Genomic DNA, 14,487 nt, shown 5'->3' with positions numbered 1-14,487 from the left:
TTTAATGTCCTCTATTATTATTATATTACTCTTAATTACCTCCTCTATGTTTGTTATTAACTGCTTTACAATTTGGATACTCCATGTTGGGTGCATAAATATTTACAATTGTTATAACTTCTTGTGAGATTTTTCCTTATGTGATTATCTATTTTCCTTCTTTATCCCTCTCTACCGTCTTTCTTGTTTAGCCTACTTTGTCCCTTATAGGTATTACTATCACTCCTTCAATTTAACAATCTTTTTTCATAATAAATGTTTCCCAATCCCTTCTCTTTCAAACTGCATAAGCCTTTAGGCCTGATAAGACTATTTTAGGCAGCATAGAGATAGGCCTTGTGTTTTGCCCATTCCAACCCTATGACTTTTGTTTGGAGAATTTAGTCTATTTACATTCAAAGTAATTATTGATAGATATGTATTTATGGCCATTTTGTTACTTGTTTTCTGATTATTTCTGTACTACCTTTGTTTTATGAAAAGTCTTTATTGAAATTCCAGTTTATTAACATACAGTATAATTTTACTTTATGGTATAGAATATAGTGTTAAACACTTCCATACAACATCTGGTGTTCATCACAAGTACACTTCTTTTTCTCCATCACCTATTTAACCCATCACCCCACCCAACTTCCTTCGGGTAACTATCCATTTGTTCTTTATAGTTAAGAGGTTTTTTTTGTTTGTTTGTTTTGATTGGTTTGGTTTCCCTCTCTTCCTCCTTTTTTTTTCTTTGTTTGTTTGTTTCTTTTTCTTAAATTGCACATATGAGTGAAATTATATCAAGTTTTTTCTTATTTTCTTGCTGACTTATTTTGCTTAGAATTATACTCTCTAGCTCCATCCATGAAACTGCAAATAGAGAAACTATCTTGTGTTTTATGACTAACATTACATTGTACATATGTGTGTGTACATATATATATATACACACACACACACACACATTGTATATACAATATATATATTGTACAAATGTATATATTATAAAATGTATGTATGTATGTTTGTATGTATGTATGTATATAGAATACTATGTATTCTTTATCCATTTATAAGCCAGCAGTCACTTGGTCACTTGGGCTGTTTCCATAATCTGGAGGTTGTAGATACTGTTGCTATAAACTTTGAAGTTCATAAAATCCTTGAATTAGTATTTTTGTATTCTTTGTGCAAATTCATAGTAGTACAATGGGTGGATCATAGGGTTAGTTATATTTTTAACTTAATTAATACTATTTATTTGTTTATAAAATTTTAGTTAATACATAGTGTACTATTGGTTTCTAGAGTAGAATTCATTGATTCATCACTTACATACAAAACCCAGGGCTCATCACACAAGTGTCCTCTTAATACCCATCACCCATCTAGCCCATCCCCCACCCACCTCCTCCATTAATCCTCAGTTTTGTCTCTATTCAGAATTTCTTGTAACCTGTTTCCCTCTCTCCTCTTTGAAGAAGCCCCATACTGTTTACCAGAGTAGCTGCACCAGTGTGCGTTCCTACCTACAGTGCAAAAGGATTCCTTTTTCTCCACATCCTGGTCAACACATATTGTTTCTTGTGTCGTTGATTTTAGCCACTCTGACAAAAGATAGATGACATTTCATTGTACTTTTGATTGTTGAGCATCTTTCATGCCTCTGTTGGCCATCCGGATGTCTTTTTTTTTGGGGGGGGAGAAAAATGTCTATTCCTGTTTCCGCCCATTTTAATTAAATTATTCATTTTTAAATGTTGACTTTCATAAGTTCATTATATTTTTTGATACCAACCCTTTATCACATATGTCATTTGCAAAATTCTTCTCTCATACTCATGCCTTTTAGTTGTGTTGATTGTTTTCTTCACTGTGCAGAAACGTTTTGTTTTGATGAAGTCTAAATAGTTTATTTTGTTTAGTTGCTTTTGTTTCCCTTGCATCAAGAGACATATTTAGTGAAAAGGACATTGCTGGGGCACCTAGGTGCCTCAGTCCATTAGGCACCCAACTTCGACTCATGTCATGATCTCATGGTCACTGAGTTCAATCCCTGGACCAGGCTCTGTGCTGAAAATTTTTGAAGTGACTTTCTTTTTCCATTGGATATTCTTTCCTGCTTTGTCAAAGTTTAATTGACCATATATTTGTGGTTTCATTTCTGTGTTCCTATTCTGTTCCATTGATCTGTGTGTCTGTATTTGTAACATTACTATACTATCTTGATAACTACCACTTTGCACTACAACTTAAAGTCTGGAATTCTGGAACTGTGATATTTCCAGCTTTGCTTGCTTTATTTACCATGCCCTACTCTCCCTGCCAATGAGCCATGGATGTTATCAAAATGACAAAAGTTAATAAGTGTTGGTCAGGATGTAGAGAAAAGAGGATTTTTGTGCATTGCTGGCAGAAATGTAAATTGGTACAGCCACTATATACAAGATTATTGTAGTTCCTAAAATTAAAAAATAGAAACACTATATGATCTTGCAATCCCAATTCTAGGTATATATCCAAGGGAATTAAAATCCATATCTTGAAGAATTATATGCACTCTTATGATTATTAAATCATTACCTGCAGTAGCTAACATATGCGAAGAACCAAAAAGTTAATCAACAAATGAATGGATAAAGAAATATGTAAAAATGAAATACTTCCATTTGTAACAACATTGATGAACCTGGAAAGTATTATGCAAACTAGAATGAGCCATATACATAAATATAATAAGTGCCCATTTTCACATAGGTGAAATCTAAAATGGTAAAACTCATAAAGGGAGAAAGTTAAATGGCAGTAGTCAATGACTGAAGGGAAGGAGAAATGTAGGGAGATTTGGGTCAGCTTAATGGACCGAGCCACCCACACACCCTAGGATTCCAGTATTTCTATGAATACCTAAATTATTTCTAGATGTCCTTCAAATTTAGAAAATATATTATATATCTAATATATATATATATATATATATATATATATATAATCAGAGCAATTGCTCTGACAGATAAATTCAGTTTTGTCTTTCTTATAAGTTCAATTTTATACTTTGATAAAATTGAGACAAAGAATAATTTAATTGGAAATAACAGATTCATATACATTAAAAGAATATGAGAAATAATAAATTTGCCCTAGCAATCATGTAACCACTGAGCCTATGAGCAAAAAATAACTTACAAAGAGGAGGAGATTGAAATATAAGCTTTTATTTTAGAAATAAATAAATCACAGGAATAAAAGCACAGCATGAGGAATGTAGTCAATGATATTGTAATATCCTGTATTGGGACAGATTGTGGCTATACTTATAGTGAACATATCATATATATACCCTTTTCAAATTACTATGTTTTGCACTTGAAACTAATGTAATATTGTGTGTCAACTATACTCATATTAAAAAAAAACTTAAAAATAATATATATACCCAACAAAAATCCATGTGAGCAAATGGAAATTCTACTATGTACAATTGTTATTTATGATTTTTGACTCTTATGTGTTAATTTTGTTCTTTTTAAATTTTTTTTCCAAGTTATTACTTTTAAGAGGGAGACAGAGAGAGCAGTTGGGGAAGGGGCAGAGATGGAGAGAGAGAATCCCAAGCAGGCTCCACACTATCAGCCCAGAGACTGATGCAGGGCTCAAATGCACAAAGTGTGAGATCACAACCTGATCCAAAATCAAGAGTCAGGTGCTTGACTGACTGAGCCACCATGTGTTATTTTTGTTCTTACATATAGTAAGTTACTAATTTTAAAGACCACCTTAAAATTATAATGATTTAATACAAACAACAATCCAACCTGTGAGAAGATTAATGCAATGGAATCAACATATATGTGAACACATCACATGTTCTACTCCTAGGAAATATAATTCATGTTACACATACAGTATTAAAACTTTACACACTGGCTACCATTCCCCATGTCCAGAGGATTCATCACATGCTCTCAACACAATGCATCTTCTCTTCCTCAACAAATATAATTAATCTTTCAAATGCAATTGTTTCTGAAAATATATTGGTATGATTATTTACAAATAAATTCTCACAAATGAAGTTCCCTTTGCATCCATGTATATTAAAATGCATACTAAATTGTAATATTTGACTAAACATAGTCTAATATTTGTCACAAAGAATTATTTTTCAAGTGACCATATTTTCACAAACATGATATCATTTTGTATAGACATCAGTCTTATTCAGCATGAATCCAGGAAAGAAGTTCATGGACTTCTCATGAAGTCCATGAACTCCTCATGAAGTCCATGAACTCAAGAAAGAACTTCTTTCTTGAGTTTATTATCAACATTACTATGTTTCACTGCTATTTTACAATAGATTTTAGGAGTCAAACTAATTCTTTCCAATACTGTATAATTATATAATTTTTAGGTTTATTTTTTGTAATTTTTTTAATGTTTTATTTATTTTTGAGACAGAGACAGAGCATGAACGGGGGAGGGTCAAAGAGAGAGGAAGACACAGAAGCCGAAGCAGGCTTCACGTTCTGAGCTGTCAGCACAGAGCCCAATGCGGGGCTCGAACTCACGGACCATGAGATCATGACCTGAGCCAAAGTTGAACACTCAGCTGACTGAGCCACCCAGGCGCCCCAATTTTTAGGTTTAAAGAAAGGTTCATTTTTTTAAGTACACAAGTGCTTAGGAAAGAGATTCATTTTGTAATTGTACAGAAACACACACACACACACACACACATACACACACGATCTTTTAAATCCACTTCAATCAAATTAAATGTCCTTTTTGAAATATTTGGTAGTGAGATACCTTAATATATCAATTGCTTTTTAATTGTTTTTAAATAACATTTTTTAACTAATTGTAATCAAATTCTTTCAGGCACTTGGTAAAGAGTTTCACCTTTTATGTGATAAATTAAAATAAATGTACAATTAGGACGTGAGCCTTCTGTTATCTTCCAGTTTTATATCACTAGATTGAATAACTGACAGTGGTCATACAGTCATTATATGAACAGTTATTTTTCTAAGCAGACACCTATGAACACTTTTCAAACAAATGTATATTCTCATCAGCTATCCCAGCACTTGTCATTTTAGATAACTTTGTAAAGACTCAGAAACAACATGACTGTAGTGCTTCTTTACCTAGACATTAAAGATAAGACTTCTCTTGTGTATGTGTGTTCACTTGGGAAAGTCCAGTGAGACTTGAATAATAATTCATTGATAACTGAAGATGACCTCAGATCAAGATTGAAAAGGACTTCTTATCATTTATTTACAAGTTTTCTGACATGTTTTAAGGGTCAATTTAGTGGAGAATCAAAAATATATTTTCCATATTCTTCCAATATCATTATGTCTCTTAGCACATATGGAGTCATATATTTTATATATTGTTTTTCAGTAATTGCATAAAAATAGCTGGTAAATAATTTCTTTGGCACTTTGGAGGCTATTGGCTAGAAAATTTGATACACTATAAGGGAATACGATGAATTTAATATAAACAAATAATCAGAAATTCTTATATTATCTGATAATAATTTAGAGTAGATACTGATTTTTGAAATTTTCCAATTATATTGGCGATTACCATTAAATTATAAAATATAATTTACATTTTAAAATAGGTAGTAAAATGACATCTACTGCTTTTTTTTTTTTTTAATTTTTTTTTCAACGTTTTTTATTTATTTTTTGGGACAGAGAGAGACAGAGCATGAACGGGGGAGGGGCAGGGAGAGAGGGAGACACAGAATCAGAAACAGGCTCCAGGCTCCGAGCCATCAGCCCAGAGCCCGACGCGGGGCTCGAACTCACAAACCGTGAGATCGTGACCTGGCTGAAGTCGGACGCTTAACCGACTGCGCCACCCAGGCGCCCCGACATCTACTGCTTTTGATAGACTGCTATTTACATAATATTCAATAATGTATTTTTTTATTGCAGATAACCCTTTAAATGTTCTTAGATTTCCTGTGGTCTCCAATACTTTCACCAGTGATATGTTTATATTGAGAAGGAGTACCACCAATTAGTTTAGAGGTTTTTTTTCTAACTTTTTTTGTGGTAATATATATATAACACAAAATTGACAATTTTAACCATTTTTGACTGTACAATTCAATGAAATTAAGTACATTCACATTTTTGTTCAATTATCATAAAAATCCCTTTCTTGAATATTTTCACCATCCCAAATTGAAGCTTCTCGTCCTACAATTCTGCTAACAATTTTTTGTATGAATTAATTTGCCAATTCTAATTACATCATATAAGTGGAAACACACAGTATTTTCCTTTTCTCTCTGACTTATCTCCGTTAGAAAAATGTTCTTATGTATTTTATGTCTTTTATTATTATTATTATTATCATCATCAATTATTTTTAATTCTAATATAGTTAACATAGAGTATTATAATATTTTCAGGCATACAATATAGTGATTTTACAATTCTATACATTATTCAGTGCTTATCATACTAGATGTACTCCTTAATCTCCATCACCTATTTCACCCATCCAAAGGACATCTCCAATTTGGGAATCATCAGTTTGTTTTGGATGGAACTGGGGCTATTATGCTAAGTGAAATAAGTCAGCCAGAGAAAGACAAATATATGATTTCACTCATGTGTGGAATTTAAGCAACAAAACAGATGAACATACTGAAAGGGAATATAAGTGTAGGAGGCAAACCTTAAGAAACTCTTTAACTAAAAAAAACAAAAAAACAAAAAAATAAAAATAAAAATAAAAAAAAAGAAACTCTTTAACTATAAAGAACAAAATGAGGGGTGCTGGAAGGGAAGTAAGTGGTGTGTAGGTTAAATGGGTGATGAGCATTAAGGAGGGCACTTGATGTGGTGAGGATTAGGTGTTGTATGTAAGTGATGAATCACTGAATTCTCCTGAAACCAATATTTCACTACATAATAAATAATTAGAATTAAAATACACTTTAAGAAATAAAAAAAAATTAAGTTTTTGATTTAATAGTTCTAACATCTCTGCCACATATGATTCTGAACTTTGTTGTGCCTCTTTACATTTTATTTTGCCTTGTAGAGTGTTTTGTAACTTTTTTAGATGGGCAATGATTATGCACCCATTAAAATAAATGGTGTATAAAGACTTTTAGTTATTTGATGGTGAGGTATGTAGTTGAGGAGACAGCATTTGATACTCTTATGATTTGTCTTTAACTTTTAACACACTTCTGTTTCTGGACTGTGAAATTCACAAATATTTCTCATCTTGTCTCTTCATAGGGGGAAGTATGTGTACTTAAGGTGGAGTTGGGTGTTTTTCTTCTCCCATGTGGGAGACTGCTTAGTGTTTGGGTATTTCTATTTCCACATGTCAGTTAAGTTGTGATTATTAATCCATGTTAGGGCAGATAAATATGTTAGGCTCTGGTTAACAGTTTCTCCTGAGGGAAAAACTTGGTAAAACTAAGAGTGCACTGGAGTATTTATTTTTTCTTGTTTTCCTTCTCCCTGCTGAAAGCTTTAGTAATTTTTTTTTCTAGGATTTACTGTGAGAACCTGACCTCTAAGCATAGGGACTCTTTATTTCAGGATTCTCCTGGAGATTTCAACTTTCAGAGTTGTCTACAATAAGACTTTAGCAATGAATCAATTACAGTTCAGGTTGTCCTGTTTCAACACTGGTTTATGCTCTGATATCTGCTCTAATGTGTCATTGCTACAGTAAGCTATGGAGCTTTACATTCACCTGACAATATCTCTAATGTTAAGGTCCACGGTTTCTCCTATATTCTTCTTTATGTTTTTTAAAATTTTTTTTCAATGTTCCATATATTTTTTTTAATTTATTTTTAAATTTACATCCAAATTAGTTAGCATAAAGTGCAACAATGATTTCAGGAGTAGATTCCTCAGTGCCCCTTACCCATTAGGTCCATCACCCTCCCACAACCCCTCCAGTAACCCTCAGTTTGTTCTCCATATTTATGAGTCTCTTCTGTTTTGTCCCCCTCCTTTTTTATATTTTATTTTTGTTTCCCTTCCCTTATATTCATCTGTTTTGTCTCTTAAAGTCCTCATATGAGTGAAGTCATAGGATTTTTGTCTTTCTCTGACTGACTAATTTCACTTAGCATAATACCCTCCAGTTCCATCCACGTAGTTGCAAATGGCAAGATTTCATTCTTTTTGATTGCCAACTAATACTCCATTGTATATATATACCACGTCTTCTTTATCCACTCACCCATCAGTGAACATTTGGGCTCTTTCCATACTTTGGCTATTGTTGATAGTGCTGTTATAAACATGGGGGTGCATGTGTCCCTTCAAAATAGCACACCTGTATCCCGTGGATAAATGCCTAGTAGTGCAATTCCTGGGTCATAGGGTAGTTCTATTTTTAGTTTTTTGAGGAACCTCCATACTGTTTTCCAGAGTGGCTGCACCAGCTTGCATTCCAATAAACAACGCAAAAGAGATCCTCTTTCTCCACATCCTTGCCAACATCTGTTGTGGCCTGAGTTGTTAATGTTAGCCATTCTGACAGGTGTCAGGTGGCATCTCATTCTGCTTTTGATTTCTATTTCCCTGATGATGATGAGTGAAGTTGAACATTTTTTTCATGTGTCAGTTGGCCATCTGGATGTCTTCTTTGGAGAAGTGTCTCTTCATTTATTTTGCTCATTTCTTCACTGGATTATTTGGTTTTTGGGTGTTGAGTTTGATAAGTTCTTTGTAGATTATGGATACAAACCCTTTATCTGATATGTAGTTTTCAAATATCTTCTCCCATTCTATCGGTTGCCTTTTAGCTTTGCTGATTGTTTTCTTTGCTGTGCAGAAGCTTTTTACTTTGATGAGGTCTCAGTAGTTCATTTTTGCTTTTGTTTCCCTTGCCTCCGGAGACGTGTTGAGTAAGGAGTTGCTGTCAAAAAGTTTTTTCCCTGCTTTTTCCTCAAGGATTTTGATGGCTTCCTGTCTTACATTGAGGTCTTTCATCCATTTTGAGTTTATTTTTGTGTATGGTGTAAGAAAGTGGTACAGGTTCATACTTCTGCATGTCGCTGTCCAGTTTTCCTAGCACCACTTGCTGAAGAGACTGTCTTTATTCCATTGGATATTCTTTCCTGCTTTATCAAAGATGAGTTGGCCATACGTTTGTGGGTCCATTTCTGGATTCTCTATTCTGTTCCATTGTTCTGTCTGTTCTTGTACCAGTACCATACTGTCTTGGTGTACAGCTTTGTAATATAGCTTGAAGTCTGGGATTGTGATGCCTCTTGCTTTGGTTTTCTTTTTCAAGATTGCTTTGGCTATTTGGGATCTTTTCTGGTTCCATACAAATTTTAGGATTATTTGCTCTATTTCTGTGAATAATGCTGGTGTCATTTTGATAGGGAGTACATTGAATATGTAGATTGCTTTTGGTAATATCAACATTGCAACAATATGTGTTCTTTGTATCCAGAAACATGGAATCTTTTTCCATTTTTTGTGTCTTCTTCAATTTCTTTCATAAGCTTTCTAGTTTTCAGTGTATAGATTTTTCACCTCTCTGGTCAGATTTGTTCCTAGGTACTTTATGGTGTTTGGTGCAACTGTAAATGGGATTGATTCCTTTATTTCTCTTTCTGTCACTTCATTATTGGTGTACAGGAATGCAACCGATTTCTGTGCATTGATTTTATATACTGCGACTTTGCTGAATTCATGAATCAATTGTAGCAGTTTTTTGGGTGGAATCTTTTGGGTTTCCATATAGAATATCATGTCATCTGTGAAGAGTGAAAGTTTGACCTCCTCCTGTCCAATTTGGATGCTTTTTATTTCTTTGTGTTGTCATATTGCACAGGCTAAGACTTCCAATACTATGTTGAATAACAGTGGCAAGAGTGGACATCCCTGTCTTGTTCCTGACCTTAGGGGGAAAGCATTCATTTTTTCCCTTTGAAGATATTGTTAGCGTTGGGCCATTCATATATGGCTTTTATGATCTCGAGGTGTGCTCCTTCTATCCCTACTTTCATGAGGGTTTTTTTTTATCAGAAAAGATGTTGTATTTTGTCAAATGATTTCTCTTCATCTATTGAGAGGATCACATGGTTCTTGTGCTTTCTTTTATTGCTGTGAGGAATCACGTTATTTGTGTTGTAGATATTGAACCAGCCCTGCATCTCAGGTATAAATCCCACTTGGTCAATGTTCCTTATATTTTTGAGAGACAAAGGGAGAGGCAGAGTACAAGCTGGGGAGTGACATAGAGAAAGGGAGGGGCAGAATCTGAAACAGGCTCCAGGCTCTGAGCTGTCAGCACAGAGTCCAACGTGGGACTCAAACTCATGAACCACGAGATCATGACCTGAGCCAAAGTCTGATGCTCAGCCGACAGAGCATTTATTCTTCTTTATTTTCTGGATATAAACAAAGTTCTCAATATTTCAATCTGTTTACATTTTTACTTGGTAAAATAACAACAGATTCCCAGATTTCTTATGGGAAAACCTAGAAACCAGAAGTCTGAATATATTGATAATTTCTACCAAGAGAATTACTGAGCATTTTTGGCACTGAATTTTTAGCCTAGTCTAGATTGACTAGGAAAAATTAAAGTTACTTTTACCAAGCTTAAAATAAAAACTTGTTTTTGAGGGGCGCCTGGGTGGCGCAGTCGGTTAAGCGTCCGACTTCAGCCAGGTCACGATCTCGCGGTCCGTGAGTTCGAGCCCCGCGTCGGGCTCTGGGCTGACGGCTCGGAGCCTGGAGCCTGTTTCCGATTCTGTGTCTCCCTCTCTCTCTGCCCCTCCCCCGTTCATGCTCTGTCTCTGTCCCAAAAATAAATTAAAAAAAAAAAAAAAAAAAAAAAACTTGTTTTTGAATATAAGAGCAGACTATCCCTGGTGTACTCAGGCAATTAGGAATATTTATTCTTACAGCATGAAACACATGTGTGCAGCAAAATGAGGAAAACATTTTATTAGGTGTGTAGATATGGTTGTACTAATCTAAATTTCTATAGCAAATGAAGACATTTTAGTTCATAACTCAGAACTACCCACAATATATGTGGGGATTTGAGTTCAAAATTCAGTAGAATGTGAATATAGGATACAATGGAACCTGTAGGTGTGATTTCAGGGCAGACTTATCCTTAAGGAACCACAACAACTATGGGTGAATACCAGATGATAGACATATTGAGATAAGTCTCTGTTAAATCAGAGAAGTACTGAATCCCAAACAACCTATAAATCCCAGATAACACAGCGATCCTAAAATACTTCTGTGCTTCCTAAACAGTGTAGAGAAAGTGTGGATGCATACTTCTCTAAGAGATGCAAAGACAGTGAGAATGGCATGGAACTGTGGCGCTCAGTGTATTCTAAAGATGAGGAAAAGTAAGGAAGCCCAGACCAGAAATAAACCCATGAATATATGGTCAACTAATTTACAACAAGGAAGTTAAGAATATACTATGGAGAAAAGACAGACTATTCAATAAATAAATATTCTATGTAATTTGCAGTTGGGAAAGTGGATGGCCACATGCAAAAAAAAAAATGAAATTAGAACATTATCTTAAACTCTACACGAATATTAGTTTAAAATGGACTAAATAGGGGCACCTGGGTGGCTCAGTCGGTTGAACGTCCGACTTGGGCTCAGGTCACAATCTCATGGTTCGTGGGTTCGAGCCCTGCATTGGGCTCTGTGCTGATGGCTCAGAGCCTGGAGCCTGTTTTGGATTCTGTGTCTCCCTCACACTCTGCCCCTCCCCTGCTCATGCCCTGTCTCTCTCTCTCTCTCTCTCTCTCTCAAAAATAAATAAACATAAAAAACTTTAAAAAAATAAAAATCAAAATAAAATAAAATAAAATGGACTAAATAAAATGTAAAAAGTGACACGATAAAATTTCTAGAAAAAAACAAGTGGTTAACTTCTAGACAGAGGTCTATATAATTAAATGTATTATATATTATATATATATATATATATAACATATATAATATATGACATATATAATATAATATAATTAATATAATATATAATATAATATATTATATATATATGTATTATATATGTTATAATATATATTATATAATATATTATCTTACACTAATGGCAAAAAGAACAAAAGTAAAAATAATCAAGTGGGACTATTTCAAACTAAAAATTTGCACAGCAAATGGAACCATCAACAAAATTAAAAGACAACCTATTGAATAGGGAAAATATACTTGGAGGTCATATGTGTGAAAAGGGGCTGGTATGCAAAATATATAAAGAACACATATAATTCAAAATTTAAAAAAAAGAGTACAAATTTGCAGAGTTGTGAGGAAGGATCATTTTCTGAAGAATAATCACATGGATAAAGATACAAAAAAATGAATATCATAAGTTATCAGGGAATGCAAATACAAATCACAGTGAGATATCATCTTAAATATTTAGAACAGCTATTATCAAAAAGACAGGGAATAAGAAGTGTTGGTGAGGATGTGGGAAAATGGGAGTCTCTTCACTATTGCTGGGAATGTAAACAGGTGCAGTCATTATGGAGAAACCTATGGAGGTTTCCCATGACATTAAGAATGGTACTACCATATGATCCATCAATTCCACTGCTGCATATTTATCCAAGTAATACAACAATACTCCTTGTAAAAGATATGATCTCTATGTCACTTACAGCATTATACACCATAGCTAAGAAGATAAGATAGGGAAACAACATAAGTATCCTAAGTATCCATTGATGTGTGTGTGTGTGTGTGTGTGTGTGTGTGTGTGTATGTGTGTGTGTGTGTTTGCATTGATTTCAAATAAATCTGGCAATGTTATAGCATTTCTTGTTCTTTTGTCCTATTTTATCTATTTGGGGTGATATGGTAAATATATTAGAACTATTATAATGGATAATACCATCAAGTTGGACTGTTTCCAATCTCATTTCAATGTATTAATAAAATCTTATTACCCACATATTAAGGGGAAATATATGCCATTTATATTTATTGAAAAACTCCCACAATAATAGAGTAATTGGGAATATAAAATTTGTCAAGTGTCAATTATCTTAATTTTCTAGATTAATATAATCTTTGTCTTCAATCTTGGAATGGCATTGTTCCCAATGAGTGTAAAAGGTAAAAATGATGTATTTCTAAAGCAGCAGGATTAATGAGAACTTTGTCGACACTTATACAGAGCAGATCCTCTGAATCAATCTTCTCAGGGTTCCCATCACCTCCTTGTTTCTCAGGCTGTAAATGATGGGGTTGAGCATTGGGGTCAGGATGGTGTAGAAGACGGCCAGAATTTTGTCCTCTGTTGGAGTTCTCAGCGATCTTGGGTGTAGGTAAGTGTAAGCAAAGGGTGCATAGTAGAAAGTCACCACAGTGAGGTGTGTGCCACAGGTGGAATAGGCCTTCTTCCTCCCTTCTGTTGAGTGTATGTGGCAGATGGTGAGGAGAACTCGGCCATAGGAACATGCAATGCCAATGAAAGGTAACACAAGGAAGAGTGTCGTGCTCACAAACACCGTGTACTCATAGACCCAAATGTCCATGCAAGCCAGAGTCAACATGGCCGGGACATCACAGAAGAAATGATTTATGGTTCTGGATTGACAGTAAGGGATATGGAGGGCATATACAGTGTGAGCACAGGAGTTGATCGAGCTCATTATCCAAGATCCTGTTATCATCAGCACACGTAATCTTTTTGTCATACGAATGGCATAGTGAAGAGGAAAGCAAATGGCCACATAATGATCATAAGCTATACGGGCCAATAATAATCCTTCTGCACCAGCTAAGGTAATGAAGAGGAAACTATGAACTCCACACCCAATGAAAGAAATCAACTTGTTTCCAAAGAGATAATTGGAAGCTATCTTGGGGACAATGGTGTAGATGTAGTTCAGGTCCATGAGGGAGAACTAAGTAGAAAATACATGGGTGTGTGGAGATGGATGTCCAGGAGGATGACGATGATCATGGACAGGTTGCCAAAAAGAGCCATTAGGAAAATGAGAAAAACAAAAATGAAGAAGAACAGGCCAATTCCTGATGGTGGGGATAATCCCAATAAGAAAAAATCAGTAGATGTTTGGTTACTATTTTCCATGGGACATTAATTTAGCTTTCCCTAAAGAGAAACATGCATTACGTACAGAAAATTAAGCTCTTGTTAATTCATTATTTTTGTTCCAAACTGTGATTTATTAATGAAACATTGTAACTCTTAAAAAACTTAACACATATTTTGATAAAACAAACCTGCCAGTTTTAATTTCATAGATAAAATATTTATAGGACATGCATATGTCTATGAAATATTTCATAGACAAATCTGTAAATGTCTAAGAATAATATATTTCTGTAATGATTTTATTGAAATATATGTTTTATGTTTCTACATAAATTTAGATATCAACATCAGAACTTATAGGTTTTATAATATACTCATTGTAAATCAATGTAAATGCATAACTTA

At 34.2% G+C, this 14,487-nt stretch overlaps 1 pseudogene; it reads right to left on the bottom strand.

Moving 5' to 3' along the window:
- Positions 1–13,189: 13,189 nt before the first annotated feature.
- On the bottom strand, positions 13,190–14,118 carry LOC131492251 (olfactory receptor 2L8-like; annotated as a pseudogene).
- Positions 14,119–14,487: the final 369 nt, after the last annotated feature.

Source organism: Neofelis nebulosa, chromosome 1 (genome assembly GCF_028018385.1).
Source record: "Neofelis nebulosa isolate mNeoNeb1 chromosome 1, mNeoNeb1.pri, whole genome shotgun sequence".
In the NCBI taxonomy this organism is placed as follows: domain Eukaryota; kingdom Metazoa; phylum Chordata; class Mammalia; order Carnivora; family Felidae; genus Neofelis; species Neofelis nebulosa.
The sequence above is the reverse complement of the archived record's forward strand: the minus strand, read 5'-3'. Positions and strand labels throughout refer to the sequence as shown.